The following is a 15,659-nucleotide window of genomic DNA, read 5'->3' as shown; positions in this document are numbered from 1 at the left end:
GGCAGCTGCTTTGCGATGCTGAGATCTGCTCATTCTCTCAGAATTTATGTAGACATAAAACCTTGTTTCTCACACACATGAGGTGGGTCACATACATGCACAGGCCTGGAGATCATCCTAGAGCCTGTGTAACAGGCCTGTCAGAAGGCAAATACCCCTCTACAGAAGAGCAACTGGAAATGCCTGTTGAATTATTAGGAGTGATAGAGGGTAGTGGAAATGGTTAACACACACAACTGATAACTGAAAGGCTGGATTTTCATGTCCACCCAGAGGTGATGCAATAGAAAGGCCTGGTGACCTACTTCCCAAAAGTCAACCCTGGAGAACCCCACGGAGCACACACTGTCTCACACACACAGCTTCACGATGAGATGAGTCAGAGTCAACTCAAGGGCAACTGGCTGTTCAGTTTTTTGGTAGGAGGAAAAAATAAACAGAAGAGAGGGCCCTTGTCCAAGTCAAGGGCATGGCATAGATAAGTATGTTAGGGGAAGCTAGGAGGTAGTGTAAGTGCAGATCTCTGAAAACCCAAAAGTGTCCTGGGAAGAAATTAGATTTAAACATACACCACATCCTCCTGGAGAGTGCAAAACCAGCTTCAACAACACAAGGCAAGCACACTCTTCCCCCTCTTCTTACTTCCCTGTGATCTAATCCTGGAAAGGTCAGAAACCTCAGGAAATAAATGGGAACCTCATTCTCCTTTTTTTCATTTGCAGCATGTCCCATATGGGTTAAGACTAACAGCTTAATCCTGAACAATACTTGAAACACTGGACATATCTGTGCTGAAAATTTTCAGTCCCTACTTGAGATCATGTTGTGTTCTATGACTTGCTATCATCGAGTTGATTCCAACTATTAGCAACTCTAGAAGACAGAGCAGACTATAAATCTTATCTGGAGTAGAAAGCTTCATCTTTTTCCGGGTGGCTAGTGTTTTTGAACAGCTGATCTCATGGTTAGCAGTCTAATACATAAACCACTATGACACCAGGGTTCCTGTTATTACACAAAGTGACTATTTTATTAATTACCATTGAGTTGATTCCAACTCATGGTGACCCTATAGAACAGAGTAGATGCACGCTATAGGTTTCTCAAAGCTGTCATCTCAGTGGACGCAGGCTGCCACTACCTTTCTCCCAGAGCAGCTGGTTGGTTAGAACTACTGATCTTTTGGTCAAACACTTAATTACTGCACCACCATGTGTGCACCGTGACTATAACCAAAAAAGCAAAACCAAACCCAAACGCCACCAGCTCAATTCTGCCTCACAGTGACCTTGTAAAGGCTCTCCAAGACTATAAATCTTTATGGGAGCAGGTAACCTCCTCATCTTTTGGATGGTTTGAGCTATGACCTTGTAGTTACCGGCCCAACCCTGACTTACATCACCACCAGGGTTCCTTCAAAGTGACTATACAGTTTCCTAATACCTGCAAGGGATCCAGAAATGCATTCATCCAAGAGCAGTGTTAGTACCATTACTAATGAGGTTTAAAGGGGCAGTGAGAACTAAAGCCAAAGTTTCTCCCATGATTACACCCCATCAAGTCTATTTATCAGGTGATAAATAATAAAAGCTGACCCTCAACCTTTATATAAAAAATAAAAATAAAAACAACTGTTGGGACAGGTACTGGTGGGGGAACATTAGAAAAAGCCTGCCTGCCCCCATGGGACCAAGAAGGCTAACTTCAAAGGATCAATGAGCCTTCTGCTGGGCATCAGGCAGAACAATCCAGGCACCACCCTACCTCGGAATGTTTATGGATGGAGGTGGGTTAGTGCCCCTGCTGTAGCTTCTACCCGCTCCTTCCTTGTTTGCCCACCTGCAATTTCTCCCCTTCCCTTTATTGTCCACCATCCTCACCAGCTGAAAGCTTGCTCTCTACCACAGATAAGCATGACGGGGCCCTGGAGCTCCAGTCGTTCTCTCCCTCGCTGCTCCTCCCTCCCAGGCAGCATGACTTTGTGAATCTCACCTGGGAAGCGCAGAATAAACTTCTCCTTTTCCTTCTTTCTGGCCTGGCCTCGGTTTATCTTTGCGGCAAACTTAATAATAACTGAAGAGTTTGTGTAAAAAAAATAATGAGCCCAACCTGTACGTAAAAAATAAAAACACAAACCCACCAATAACATTGGAGGCAAAGATTAAAGAAGGAGCTGTTGTCAGAATGAATAGTTCTCCTTACGTTAACAACACTTGGATGTGCTTGTAGAAAATGAGGCCTAATAACATAGCCCACAAAGACCGTGTTCTACATCCTACTTTGGTGAGCTGTGACTGGAGTCTTAAAAGCTTGTGAGCAGCCATTAAATTGCACATATTGACCTCGCTCCATCTGGAGAAAAGAATATTGAGCGACACATGGACTACCAGACCATACAAACACCAGTCTCCACAACCCTGAGACGGGAAGAACTAGATGGTGCTCAGCTACCACTAACATTAGAAGGTCCTGTATTAGAATGGGAGAAAAATGTGGAACAGAGCTCAAAACCATAAAAAAGGACTTACTGGTCTGATAGACTGGTAGACCCCAAGATTATGGCCCTCAGTCACTGATCAGGCCTGGAACTGAACTCACCCCAGTCCATAACCAACCACTTAAAAAGTCAAAAGGGCAGTATGTGCCCAAGGGCAGAGGGTTAGGAGAAAAGGAGGAATGGAAACAGGAAGCACAGGGACTATGTGAGATAAGTGAAATCTGGGGCTAAGTCACCATTTTAAAAAATGGTTTTAAGAAAATGATGTTTACATCTCTGCCACATTCTCCCCTACCTCCTTAATTTCCTGGAAGATCCTCCACGCCCTTCTTCTGCTGGAGTGTATATACCCCAGACTGAGTGCAGATACTGCTAAGAGTATCCTAAAGCTCCTGGTACTATGAGAGTCCTGCCCTCCACCTTACACCTGTCCCCTCACAGACTGCCCCTCCCTTTCAGGGGTAACACAAGAAGTCAGAAACTCTCTCACTATTGAGTCCCCTCTGTGGTAGCACTTACAGTTATCTTCCTATTTTACCACCTATTCTTTTCCTTTAGTTCAGAGAAATGGATAGATACAGATACACCACATGCGAAACAGTACACAAGGAAAATCATATTCATGGATTCCCTGCCCTCTATGAATATACATCTTAAGACCACTAAAATTAAGTAGACAGGCTTAAAATATATATAGATAGAAAAGCAGCGTTAAACTAATACGTGAATCAACAGTGGAGTAAATGCATGACTTATGTGCAAAGGATTGACAATCAGTAAAGGTATGTTTACTGAACATCTACTAAGTGCCAGACTAGGTACTGGCAATAAGATAGTGACCACTCAGAGACAGACCCTGCACACATAGAACTTTCTAGAGAAAACCTAAACAAACCGAAGACAAATGGGTGCATAAGCAGAAGTGGTGAAGAAAGCTGATGGTGCCCGGCTATCAAGAGCTATAGCATCTGGGCTCTTAAAGGCATGAAGGTAAACAAGCAGCCATCTAGCTCAGAAGCAACAAAGCCCACATGGAAGAAGCACACCAGCCTGTGTGATCACAAGGTGTCGAAGGGATCAGGTATCCGGCATCAAAGGGAAAAAAAATCAAATCATTGTGAATTAGGGGTAGTGAAGATTGGGGACCCAAGACCCATCTGTAGGCAATTGAACATCTTTTCAGAAGGGTCTTGGGGTGGAGATGAGCTAGTCAGGGTGAAGTGTAGCAATGATAAAACATACAATTTGCCTCTAGTTCCTAAATACTTCCTCCCCACCCCCCACTATCATGATCCCAATTCTACCTTACAAATCTGGCTAGACCAGAGGATGTACACTGGTATAGATAGGAACGGAAAACACAGGGAATCCAGGGTGGATGATCACTTCAGGACCAGTGGTGTGAGTGGCAATATTGGGAGGGTGGAGGGAGGGCGGGGTGGAAAGGGGGAACCAATTACAAGGATCTACATATAACCTCCTCACTGGGGGATGGACAACAGAAAAGTGGGTTAAGGGAGATGTCGGACAGTGTAAGATATGACAAAATAATAATTTATAAATTATCAAGTGTTCATGAGGGAAGGGGGAGCAGGGAGGAAGGGGAAAATGAGGAGCTGAACCAAGGGCTCAAGTAGAAAACAAATGTTTTGAGAATGATGATGGCAAAAAATGTACAAATGTGCTTGACACAATGGATGGATAGATGGATGGATTATGATAAGAGTTGTACAAGCCCCCAATAAAATGATAGGAATAAAAACTAAACAAACCTAAAAACCTTAACAAATGTTTACTTAACAGGAGCTTAGTGGATAAGGTGTAAAAGTTAATAAGCAGAACTGGTCTGGGCATTAGAAATCTAATCTAGATCTAGCCTGAGGCTAGAGAAGTTTTCTTACACCCAAACCAAACTCATTGCCATCCTGTCAAGTCAGTGCTGACTGATAGCGACTCTATAGGACAGGCTACAGCTGGCCCTGTGAGTTTCTGAGACTGTAACTCTTTATGGGGGGTGGGGGGAGTGGGGTGGGGAGGAGAATGCCAGTCTTTCTCCCAAGGAGCAGCTGGTGGTCTCGTTAGGTGCATGCCAAAGCCTCCCTCCCCCCTTACATGAAGTTGAAAGCTGCTTAAGGCTGGAGAGCAGGCAAGTCTTTGAGACAGTAAGCCAGTAAACCTGGGTGGGACCCCATCCAAGCCAGGTGGGCTTAATTCAGCCAATGGGGTTAACCAGTGCTGTCGACCAAGTCTCCCAAAAGGGGGGGTGGGGGTGGGGCGCCTGAAAAAGTCTTAAGTTTTTCTCTCTGGCTCTCTCCCAACAGTTGACACACAGTTCAGCATGGTCAGGTTGCAGTCCCTCGCATTTGTGCCACTTCTGTCCTCTATAAACTTACTTGGATCCCAAACTAGGCTTCAGCGTGAATTCTTTCTAGCGTGAAATCAGGATCCAGGTATATTTCTCTCCCATGAGAGACCTAGCAGTTTCAAACTTCTGACCTCGCAGTTAGCAGCCCAACACATAATCACTATACTGCCAGGGTTTCCTCTTACAGTGAGGTTTAAACTGGAACCTGAAGGATAAGTAACTATCAAACCTTAACCAGTTGTGTATCAGAACAGAACTGTGCTCCATAGGGGTATCGAAGGCTGATTTTCTGGCAGTAGATGGACAGGCCTTATTTCCAAACTGCCTCTGGATAGAGTCCAGCCTTTTAGTTAGTAGCTGAGTGTTTTAACGATTTGGCCAATCAGGGAGTCCTAAAAAGTAAGTAGGGTTAGATTAATGGATATTGAGAAGAGTGCGCTAAGGAGAGGAAAGGGTACATGAGAAGGCATTCAAGCAACATAGTCAAGAAATTTAAAGAAGGGTTGTGTACTGGAGTGATCTATCAAGGAAGGAAGCAATCAAGGTGAGGTTGAAGTGATCAGAAAGGCTAGGGGATTTTAAATACCAATTAGGAACAAAGCAAGTAAAAATCATAGACTCAAAGATTAAAGGTCATCTAGTTCAACTACCCAGGGACCTATGGTGGCACAGTGGTTACATGTTGGACTGCTAACCAAAGGTTCAAAACCACCAGCCAGCTCCTCAGGAGAAGGATGGAGATTTCGACGCCCATAAAGTTACAGCCTTGGAAACTCATAGGGACCATCCAACCGTGTCGTCAGGACTGATTTGATGGCCATGTGAGTGTTTCAACTACTCGGATAATGTTGGAGCCTTACTGCGCACTCCCCACCACCGCATCATAAGATATGGAGGCCAGAAAGGGAATGGACGGAGCCCCAGGAGGCTGGTGCAAGGGAGCAAGTGAGGTGCTCATGTAGCCCCAAGGGCCAGCAAATCAGGGAATTCTGAATTCCATTTCTTTAAGATCTGAGTCCAGTTGGAGTTGTCACAGGATCAGTCAGAGAGAAGTGGACAACCATTTCTGTTTATTAACTACAGCCTGGCAGAAGGAGAATTACTTTAAGTAGGTGTCAGGGAGAGCAGGTGTTCAGAGTCTGGCTAGCTTGCATTCATGACAGAAAGCGCTACTGTGGAGGGCTGGGTGAGGCAGCAAGTGAGCAAGCCAAAGGGCAGTGAAACCAAAGTGACAACCACCCAGAGGAGCTCTGGCCCATTACAAGATAAGTGGAATTTGTTCATCATTTTTAGGACTTGTGCTTCTTCCTGCACTGGAGGCAGAACAAGGAGACTGCTCCTCGTGATACAGACCAGTGAAACATTCATGTTTTTAGGGCAGTGATGAAGCCTAGCCCCTTCCTCACTTCATTTTCTTGCTTTTCACTGTATGGCAGGACAATGTATGCGGGGTACCAGCACTCAAAATCAAATGGGTCCAAGGGGCAGTTGGGTAATTGAAAGGTAAATTAGAGACATCAGACAAAGCAATCATGCAAGCGCTCACCTCCGGGACTGCCATGACTTCAGGAGCCAAGGCCAGGCAGAGAGAGAGGGTAATGTAATCTCACCAGCTTATATCATCTGGGGCAGGCAGGCCACAGTAAGCACATACATAACAGGAAGGGGTTGTACAACAGAAAATACAACAGAAGGGGACAAGCTAGGGGTGTACACACAATAGGAAGGGAAGGCACTAGGGGCACATGTAACAAGATGGGGGGACTCGAGTCAAGATGGCAGCCTAACCTTGGTTGTCTGAGTTGGCTTGACCTTAGGTGTCTTTGGGCTCTCCTTCAGGGGAACAACCCATTATCCTTATTGTTTGGGCCGGTCCGGACTAGGCAGCCCCCATCTCCTCTCCAGCTCCTCAGGAGGATAGAACTTCAAGGTCCCCATTACCAGCCCCTCGGGAAGGTGAATGACCTATTGAAGTCTGCATCTTCTGCCCCAACATTCCAGGGAACTTCTCTCTCCAGACCAAGGTTGTGCAGCCCCTGTTCCAGCACTCCAGGGAGTAGGTTGGCAAACAACAAAGGCACTTCCCACGGATTGCATGCTGACTCAAGGTCCTGCAGCTGCAAGCAAAAAAAACCTCCCTTCTTGTTGTCAATGTCTACCTCTCTAGCTCGAGCCCTATATGTCTCCCACCGCCTCACTGACAAGCTGTGGTTTCTATGACCTAACTCACTGGGTCTCCGTACTGCCCAGGAGCTCAAGACGCTCCTGTCCCTCTCTCTGCTTTCCCCTCCCTCCCGGGAGCTATTTCCCTACCCTAATAAAGCCGCTCTTAACCTAATGTTCTTTGTCTCAACCCTATCTCAGTTTAGTGTCTGTGTTGACCTCTCACTTATCAGAAGGGAGCAGGTCCTACTTAAGTGGGACAGACAATAGGGTCTGATTGTCTAAGATGGCTAACAACCTTCAGGCACATAACCTTCACACAGTTGACCTCCAAGTATATAGTCAAGGACCATGTGTTTGCAAACAGTACCTTACATTTGTCATTATTATAGGGAGACATCGTGGGGAACAACTTACTTAGAATGATGGGAGTCTTGGCTTCCCAGATTCCTGGTCCTATTTCCCACAAATATACTTAGGAAAAAGCCCATGTCCGCATCATCGTGATCACTAACGTCATTTAGAAAGTGCCCCACATTATGAAGAGCCTGGGGTAGTTCAGGATACAAGAAAGTAGACGCCTCTGCCCTTAAAAGACCCACAAATTGAGAAGATGAGAAAAACAGAAACATGTGCCAGAGATGAGCCATAACCTTGAGGACCCAATGGATCTACATAAAAGAACCAGGCTTTTGTAGAGCACTGGACCACACTGGTGTACTGGTCACATGTTCGGCTGTGACCTGCAAGGTCAGCAGTTTAAAACCACCAGGCACTCCGAAGGAGAAAGATGGGGCTTTCGACTGTAAAGTTACAGTCTCGGAAACTCACCGGGGCAGTCCTACCCTATCCTATAGGGTTGCTATGAGTTGGCCTTGAGTTGATGGCAGTGAATTTGGTGTGGTTTTTGGTAGGCCACTGTGAGATAGGCTACCCCCACGTTTTCTGAGGCGGCGGCACTGGACCTGGGTGTCACATCATAGTCAAGTGTGATGAGGATGTGGAACATTAGAGAAAGCTTGTTAGATTAGGGGCTTTCAAAAGGAATAATGAGAAACCAGGCTTGAAAAGTAAAGAATATCATGAAAGGGCCAAATGGTAGGCTGGGGAGCTTTGATTTCATCCAGGAGACGGTGAGGGAGTAACAGGATTTCTGGGCAAGTGTATGAGCGGGTTTCAAAAGGTTCATGGAAAACCACTTCTCGGCCTTTTGGCTAAGATCAAGCACTTGTTCTTATCAGTCTAATAGTTGATGCGTTCTCGACTTGAGAACAATATACTAAATGGGTTTTTGAAGTGAGATGGATTATGAACTTGTTTCATTCTCTCCACACATCAATCTGGTTTTGTAGTAACTATGAATGATGCTCCCTCAGTAGAAATAAAAAGGAATTTTGGAAATAATAGAATTTTCCCAGGATCTTTTTGAAGCCCTTCATATTAGGCTGGTTATTTTGGTCTGAATGGGAAAAAAGGAAGGGAGTCAGGCGATAAGCGTAGCTTTTACTTTTTTCTTCTCTTTTTTTATGCTGCACTGAAAAAGTTGGACTACAGGTATTTCCCTTAGCCTACTATGGAAGTTTATTAAGGAAAAGAGTAGAAAAGTTCGGGTTGTGATGGCAGGGTGTGGGTGTGGAGGGTGAAGAAAGATTACTGTTAAAGAACAAGAGGGCTGAGCATCGGAAACTGACCTCCGACGAGCCCGTTATAGGGGCTTCCCTGCGCAGGGGCTGCAGAAGAGAAGAGTTTGTACGGCCTAGCACAAAAGGAGCCACACCTTGCGCACTAGCAGCAGCTCAGCAGGAAGCAAGACCCTAGGAAAAAAACTAGCTATGTGGTAGGACCCAGGCAGCACAATTGAGAGCCTCACCAAAAAATCCTGAGGCAAAGATGAAGAGCAGATAGACCTTGGATCTGGGGTTGGGGGTTGGAGGGGGGGCGGAGCTATCTCAGGGATAACCAACAGTTAAAGCTCTCTCCAATGCCATGATAAAATAGAGAATCCTTGAGCCGCAGTTCAAACCTGAAGATGAGAAATGAATGAAGTTTTATTTCCCACCAGGCAGACAGGACGAGAGCAGATAATGGAGTTAAAAAACTGCGCAGGCGTTTTTGTTCTGTTGTGCGGAGGGTCGCTATGGGTTGGAACGGACTCGCTGGTACCTTACAGCAACAACACACGAGCTTATAAAAGGAGAGTCAACTTGCATGCACAAGTTCTGATGCAAAAGGATGAAACGATAGCACTGAGAAGGCCAAGACCTAAAAGTCCTGGAGATTGTTATAAAGGAATAAAATAATTTGATCCACTTAACAGTCTACAGAAAATCCCTGAACACACTGAGAATGTAGGGAGTGTCTCCTTGTCTCTGTCATTCTCTACCCGTAGGCATACCTATAGGGGACGCAAGTAAATGCTTTATGGGCTACTCTCAGCCTCCATAAATTATGATGAAATACAACTTGAAAAAGCTTTGTTCTGTCCCCAAGGCTGTATGTTGGTACTCAAGTAGACAGAATAATAAAACATAAAAAATAATCCTTTAAAAGATGAGATTTATATGAGAGTGATGAGTGCAACGAATGTATAAGGGTGCTTTGCTCATTTGATGTATGCACAGATTGTGATAAGAGCCTTATGAGCCCCAATAAAAAGATTTAAAAAAAAAAAAGAAAAGAAAGAAAATGATTAGGGCAAAGAATGTACGGATGTGCTTTATACAATTGATGTATGTATATGTATGGATTGTGATAAGAGTTGTATGAGCCCCTAATAAAATGTAAATAAATAAATTAATGTTATAAAAAAAGATGAGATTTAGTCATTGAGTTTCCACTTTGTGTCAAGCATGGTGGGCACTAGCGATAATAAGATTAATAAAATATGGTATGTCCTTGCGATGCTCATTGTTTAGTGGGAGGAATGGACATTCCAACAAATAATTACACTCTCCTATGATTTGTTATAGGAGTCCTGGTGTTGTAGTGATTGTGTTGGGCGCTAGGTCAGCAAGGTCAGCAGTTTGAAACCAACAGGTGCTCTATGGAAGACAAATGAGGCTTCCGACAGCTGTAAAGAGTCACCGTCTTGGAAACCCACAGGGGCAGTTCTACTCTGTCCTACAGGGTCTCTATGAGTCAGAATCAACTTGATGGTAATGAATTTGGTTTGGGTTTTGGTGATCTATCATAGGTCCCCAGTGGCTCGAGCAGTTTGCATTTGGCAGCTAACCAAAAGTGTAGCTGCTCAAACTTACTCAATGACACCATGGAATAAAGTCCTGGCAATCTGCAGCTGTAAAAGACTACAGCCGAGAAAACTAAACTATATGGAGCAGTTCTTCTCTTATGCATGAGATGACTAAGAGTTGAAATCAAATCAATGGCAATGGGTTCGGTTGTGTATGTGTGTGTGTGTGTGTGTGTGTGTGTGTGTGTGTGTGAGAGAGAGAGAGAGAGAGAGATAGGACCCCAGGTGGTACTGTTGAGGAAGCTTTGAACTGCTAACCACAGGATCATGGATTCAAACCCACCAAATGATCTGGGACAAAGATGAGGCCATCTGCTCCTGGAAAGATCAGCAACTTCAAAAACCCTACCGGCTCCCTATGAGTCAAAGTGAACCTGATGGCGGTGGGGATTTTTTGGAATGGGTCATACCAGAACTCTGCATAAATGCTCTAGCAGAGTGGTTCTCCACCTTCCTGATGCCACGACCCTGTAATGCAGTTCCTCATGTTCTGGTGACCCCAACCATAAAATTATTTTCGTTGCTACTTCATCACTGTCATTTTGCTACTGTTATGAATCGGGCAACCCCTGTGAAAGGGTCACTTGACCCCAAAGGGGTCGCGACCCACAGGTTGAGAACCACTGCTCTCGAAACAGAAGCTGAAGTGACAAGCTCTGCGCCTCAGGAAACAACGTTGTTTCAGAGGAGTGACATTTAAGTGGGTTTTACAGGATGAGTAGGAGCTCAGCATTTCGATAAGAAGGGCAGAGCATTCCAGACAGTAGGAACGGCGTGCACAAGGCAGGGAGGCATAAAAGAAATGGCATGTCTGGTCTAAGAGGCGGCGGCAAGTTGCCACAGGAGCTAGCAGGAAATGAGCACCCCCAGTGTTTTCAGAGCATTCATTAAGTTACAAAGACCACATAAGTGATTTTGCACACTCACAAATAGGTAAAGGAATGATTCTCAAGTCTCTGAGTTGGGATTCACAGGGTTAAGATGAAAACACAATTGCACTAAGTTAGGAAGAAGTTTTGCCTGGAATGGGTCCCTATACTCCTTCACCAGGGGAAACTACCCACATGATGAACACCATCTCTTCACCCCCAAAGGACATCTGGTATATACCCAAGAGAAAAAGTCACCTGCCACTTGGTGCTTGGCCCTGTGCCAGAGATTACACAAGGAATTACAAAAACACCTATTTGCCCTCAGAAAATCTAACAGCCTCAGGCAAAACATTGTTTTTTTTAAAGGCTTTTCTTCTTTAAAGGTTCCTCACCAAAAGCAACAGCACCTTTTCCTTCTTTAATACTGTTCAATCTCCTCACTTTGTTATCTACCAAGTGAGCAACTTTCAGATAAAACACTTCCTTTTAATATCCATCTTCTGGGAGTCTGGAGAAAGCCAGGGAACTTAGAGGGCCACATCCACCCTACACTTTGTGCATTCCTGTCTCCTGGACCACTTGTCTCCAAGACCACTTCCAGTCCCTGCCTTTGACCCTGAAGAGATGGGGAGTGTGCACGACTTGCCTACTGTGACGGTCGATATTACTCATCTGTCAACGCGGCTATGCGACTATTCTCAGTGGGTTGGCAGACACTTCCATTTTGTGCTGTGAACAGCCAATCCGTTGAAAGAGGAGTTTCTCTGCAGCTGTGGCCTATTTCTATTACACAAATGGATGTTCTAGCAGTGTTTGCTTTCTCTTCCCAATCCTGCACACGTCTCCTTGTCTGACCTCCAATTCTCCGGACGCAGCGTGTAGAAGTCTCTGGGCTGCTGCCTGACCTGCACATCATGGGTTTGTCGGCCCCTGAAAATAGGTGAACCGGCGGAGGTTTTAGCCTGCCTTCTGACCCATGAATTTGGGACTTGTCAGCCCCCACAACTGTGTGAGTCATTTCCTTGAAGTAAATCTCTCTAGAGGAATATATATATACTGGTTTTGCCCTCTAAGACACCTACTAAGAGTAATATATCTTTAATCATGGCAATTTCATGTAAAATACAGAAGAAGAAAACACCCCCAAAACTCCAGAGGGTTTTTCCCTAATAATGTGCCTCAAGATTTATTGAAACGTCTGAATCCCATTTCCTGCACATTAAAGATCTAGATTGCAAATCTTCAGGTTATGCATTTTGTGATACATTTCTGATGGAATTCAGAGATCAGGAAAGGAAAGATATTCTTGTTGATAACACTCTTTGAAGGTGAAGGGGGCGTCTTAGAAAACTTACTTCAACTGAAAAAAAAGGTAATTTGGTTTTAATCTTCAAATAAAGAATGTATTTGATTTTGAAAAACAATCATTGAGACTCACTTTTTTATGTTTAACCACCACCTTGAAATTGGTCTGCCTCAAAGGACAGCATGAATCTGGACTACCTTAGCATGAATGATGCATGACACTCGTGAACTTGGCAACTACATCCGTTTTCCCAAACCTGGCAGCTAATACCACCTGCATGCTAAGGGAAGATTTATGACTTATAAAACTCACCTCATTATGCAGGGGTACATGAATTGTCTTATATGCATAGTCTATAACTCCCAAGACAGATGAGAAGGCAGCTATGTCACAGAATTTATGGCTCTTTGCTGCAAAAGCTGAAGTTTTGGAGAAAAACTAAAAAAATAACTGGCCTTTTGGAGAAAAATAGCTTTAGCTAACCATTCCACCTCCCAGAGATGAAATGGCTGGAGCCTACCACTCACTATCTCTTATGCGAACAAAGAGGCTAACGGTGAAAGTCCTTTCAATCGCAGCACTGAACGATGTCTACATTCTGAACACTGCAGTAATAGGCAGGACCTAAGCGACTCTGGGAACATCAAGGGCGCCATCCATTTAATTTTGTCCTCAGTCTTCTTGTGGAGACTTCGCATCACGAGGCCCGGCCAGACTTGCAGACATACACTTGAGAGGAGCTGAGGCACTACCTTGTTGGGTCCAGTGGTTTCAGGTGTCCGCACCCACCCAGTGAAGAAATGCACGCGCTGCTTTGGCTTCGGAAGTGCAGCTTGTTTTCAAAGGTGTTTCAGCGGCATGGCAAAGCTCTCCCCAGCCGCTGCAAAAAAATTCAGCACTTAGATGAATAAATTTATGTATCTCAAGAAAGAGTAAGATTATATAGACACAGTCATGTAAAATGACAATTGCCTGGGACCAGGTGGGCATTCAGAAATCTTTAAGTGAGATAATGCAAAGCGCAAAAAGCCTGACACAAAAATGATAGGCACGCATTCTGACTGGGAAGAGGTAATGACAGTGCTTCAAGCTTATATTTTCCATAATATAAAGTTGACTGAAAAATAGTGAAAAATGCTAAACAATTTATTTTCAAATTTCTCTAGCAATCACAAAACACCCTTACTCCAAGCAGCACCCTGTCCTTCCTTGGTCTGAAGTGTATTCAGACCCTTCTGGCCTTTGAAAGTGCAGGACACACACACTCAAATACCTGCCTCCAAAGGGAAAAAGAAAAAGTGCCATCAAGCTGATCCCGCCTCGTGACAACCCCGTCCTGCAGAGTAATATCGGCTATAATCTTTGCAGACACAGATTGCCAGGCCTTTCCCCGAAGGCACTGCCGGGTGGGTTGAAATTGCCAACCTCTAGGTTAATAATTATGTGCAAGCCATTGGCACCCAGGGACCACAAAGTCACAGAAGAAAAGCTGGAAATCTTCAAGCTGCTACTGTTGTTGGTAGCTCTTATCCTGTTGGTTCCAACCCATAGAGAATGAAACCTTCCCGGTCCTTGATCTTTCGCCATCCTCACAATTGTTCCTATGCCTGAGCCCATTTTTGCCACCACTGTGTCCATCCATCTCCTTGAGGGCCGTCCTCTCCTTTGCTGCCCCTCTAGCCTACCTCACCTGAGGTCCTTCTCCCGGAACCAGTGCAAAATAATATCAGATGAAGTCTGGCCATCCGCCCCGCCAGGGAGCTCTCTGGCCAACTTCTTCAAGCCTTTTGTCCTTCTGGCAGTCCAAGGTACTTTCAATCTTCTTTGAAACGTGGGAGATAGCTTCCAAACCATTCATATCTCAATATACATTTGAGAAGATTGTTCTTGGACTGCTAGATCCTTGATTTCTAGAATTATGCTTAACATTTCCCCCAGGGTGACTTTGGGCTCTACCAATGCCACACGTCTGCTTGTCCCGGGGTGGGTGCTCTCACAAAAATGATAGTACACTCATGAAATGGTGCCCTAGAGCAAAGAGCAGTATCAAAATCACCACAGAATGCATACCGGAAGTGAAGCCTCTTTGTAATTGGGACTATATCCATAAGCAGAATAGTGCATAGACAGGCCCCAGAGAAGAGTTGCTTTTGGGTTCTGGGACACAGTGACCACTTCTAGTGAGAAAGCTCCCTGCTGATACCTGGTCACGCAAACACAGATGCTGTTCTCCAGCATCGCCTCCAGGCTTGGGAGACTGAGCTCTTTAGCTGAGGTCGGTTAGTCAAGCTTGACAGAAATCAGAGAGAAGGCCAGTCCCCACCCACCCTGCCCCATCCTACACAACTCAGGCCCAAGCAGAGTTCCTTCTGGGAAGCTACTCAAAGTCACCCAGCACAGTCAAGGTGGCCTCAACCACAGCCTCTGTAGAGTTGCCTCTGCACTTTGCCAAAAACAGTGACAATTCATAGTTGGCAATACCTAGTTGTGCTGCTTAACCTAGAGCATCATTCTCGGTATATATATATATATATATATATATATACACACACACACACATACATACATATACCTATATACACACATATACACACACCTGTGTATATATGTGTGTATATACATATATATATGTCCAAAGTAATCCTTGGGTGTAGATTATATATTTGTAAGGCAATTCTCACAGTGTTAAATGCCTTTTGTACCTCACAGCCCCAGGCAAGCCCTAGTTGTAATGGGCAAATAGAGCTTCCAGACTAACATTCTTAACATTCCTGGCTAGAAGGTACAAGTCTCACTTCAAACATTTCACCAGTGAGGTTCCACTACCCTGAATTCAGTCACTTTTCCGATTCTATACACTGCTCAAAACGTTTCATGTTTGAAACGTATCGAAAGCCCAATGGTTGCTAGGAGATGGTTCCTTGGTAGTCCAGTGGTGGCTGGGGAAGGTGGGGGGGGGGAGGGGGGCTAGACACGCTGGTTCCAGCTGAACCTTTTCTCCTGATGGCTGTTCTATAGTGGTTTGAATGGGTTCCTGGTCCTGAGACACAGGAGTGAAGTGTTTTTCATCCTACAATTAAAAAGAAAGAAAACAATTGATATTATAATCGGTTTTTTTTAACTGTATTCTCATCTGTGGGACCCCATGCACAAACACTGCATGGCACTGCAGAGGCTCTTTCCAAAAGGCATTTGGACAGACTGGA

The 15,659-nt window shown here is 44.8% G+C and overlaps 1 pseudogene; it reads left to right on the top strand.

Annotated features, from left to right (window-relative positions):
* The first annotated feature begins 8,219 nt into the window (after positions 1–8,219).
* Positions 8,220–8,400, top strand: LOC142441848 (U2 spliceosomal RNA; annotated as a pseudogene).
* Positions 8,401–15,659: the final 7,259 nt, after the last annotated feature.

This window comes from Tenrec ecaudatus, chromosome 2, assembly GCF_050624435.1.
Source record: "Tenrec ecaudatus isolate mTenEca1 chromosome 2, mTenEca1.hap1, whole genome shotgun sequence".
In the NCBI taxonomy this organism is placed as follows: Eukaryota; Metazoa; Chordata; class Mammalia; order Afrosoricida; family Tenrecidae; genus Tenrec; species Tenrec ecaudatus.
The sequence above is the reverse complement of the archived record's forward strand: the minus strand, read 5'-3'. Positions and strand labels throughout refer to the sequence as shown.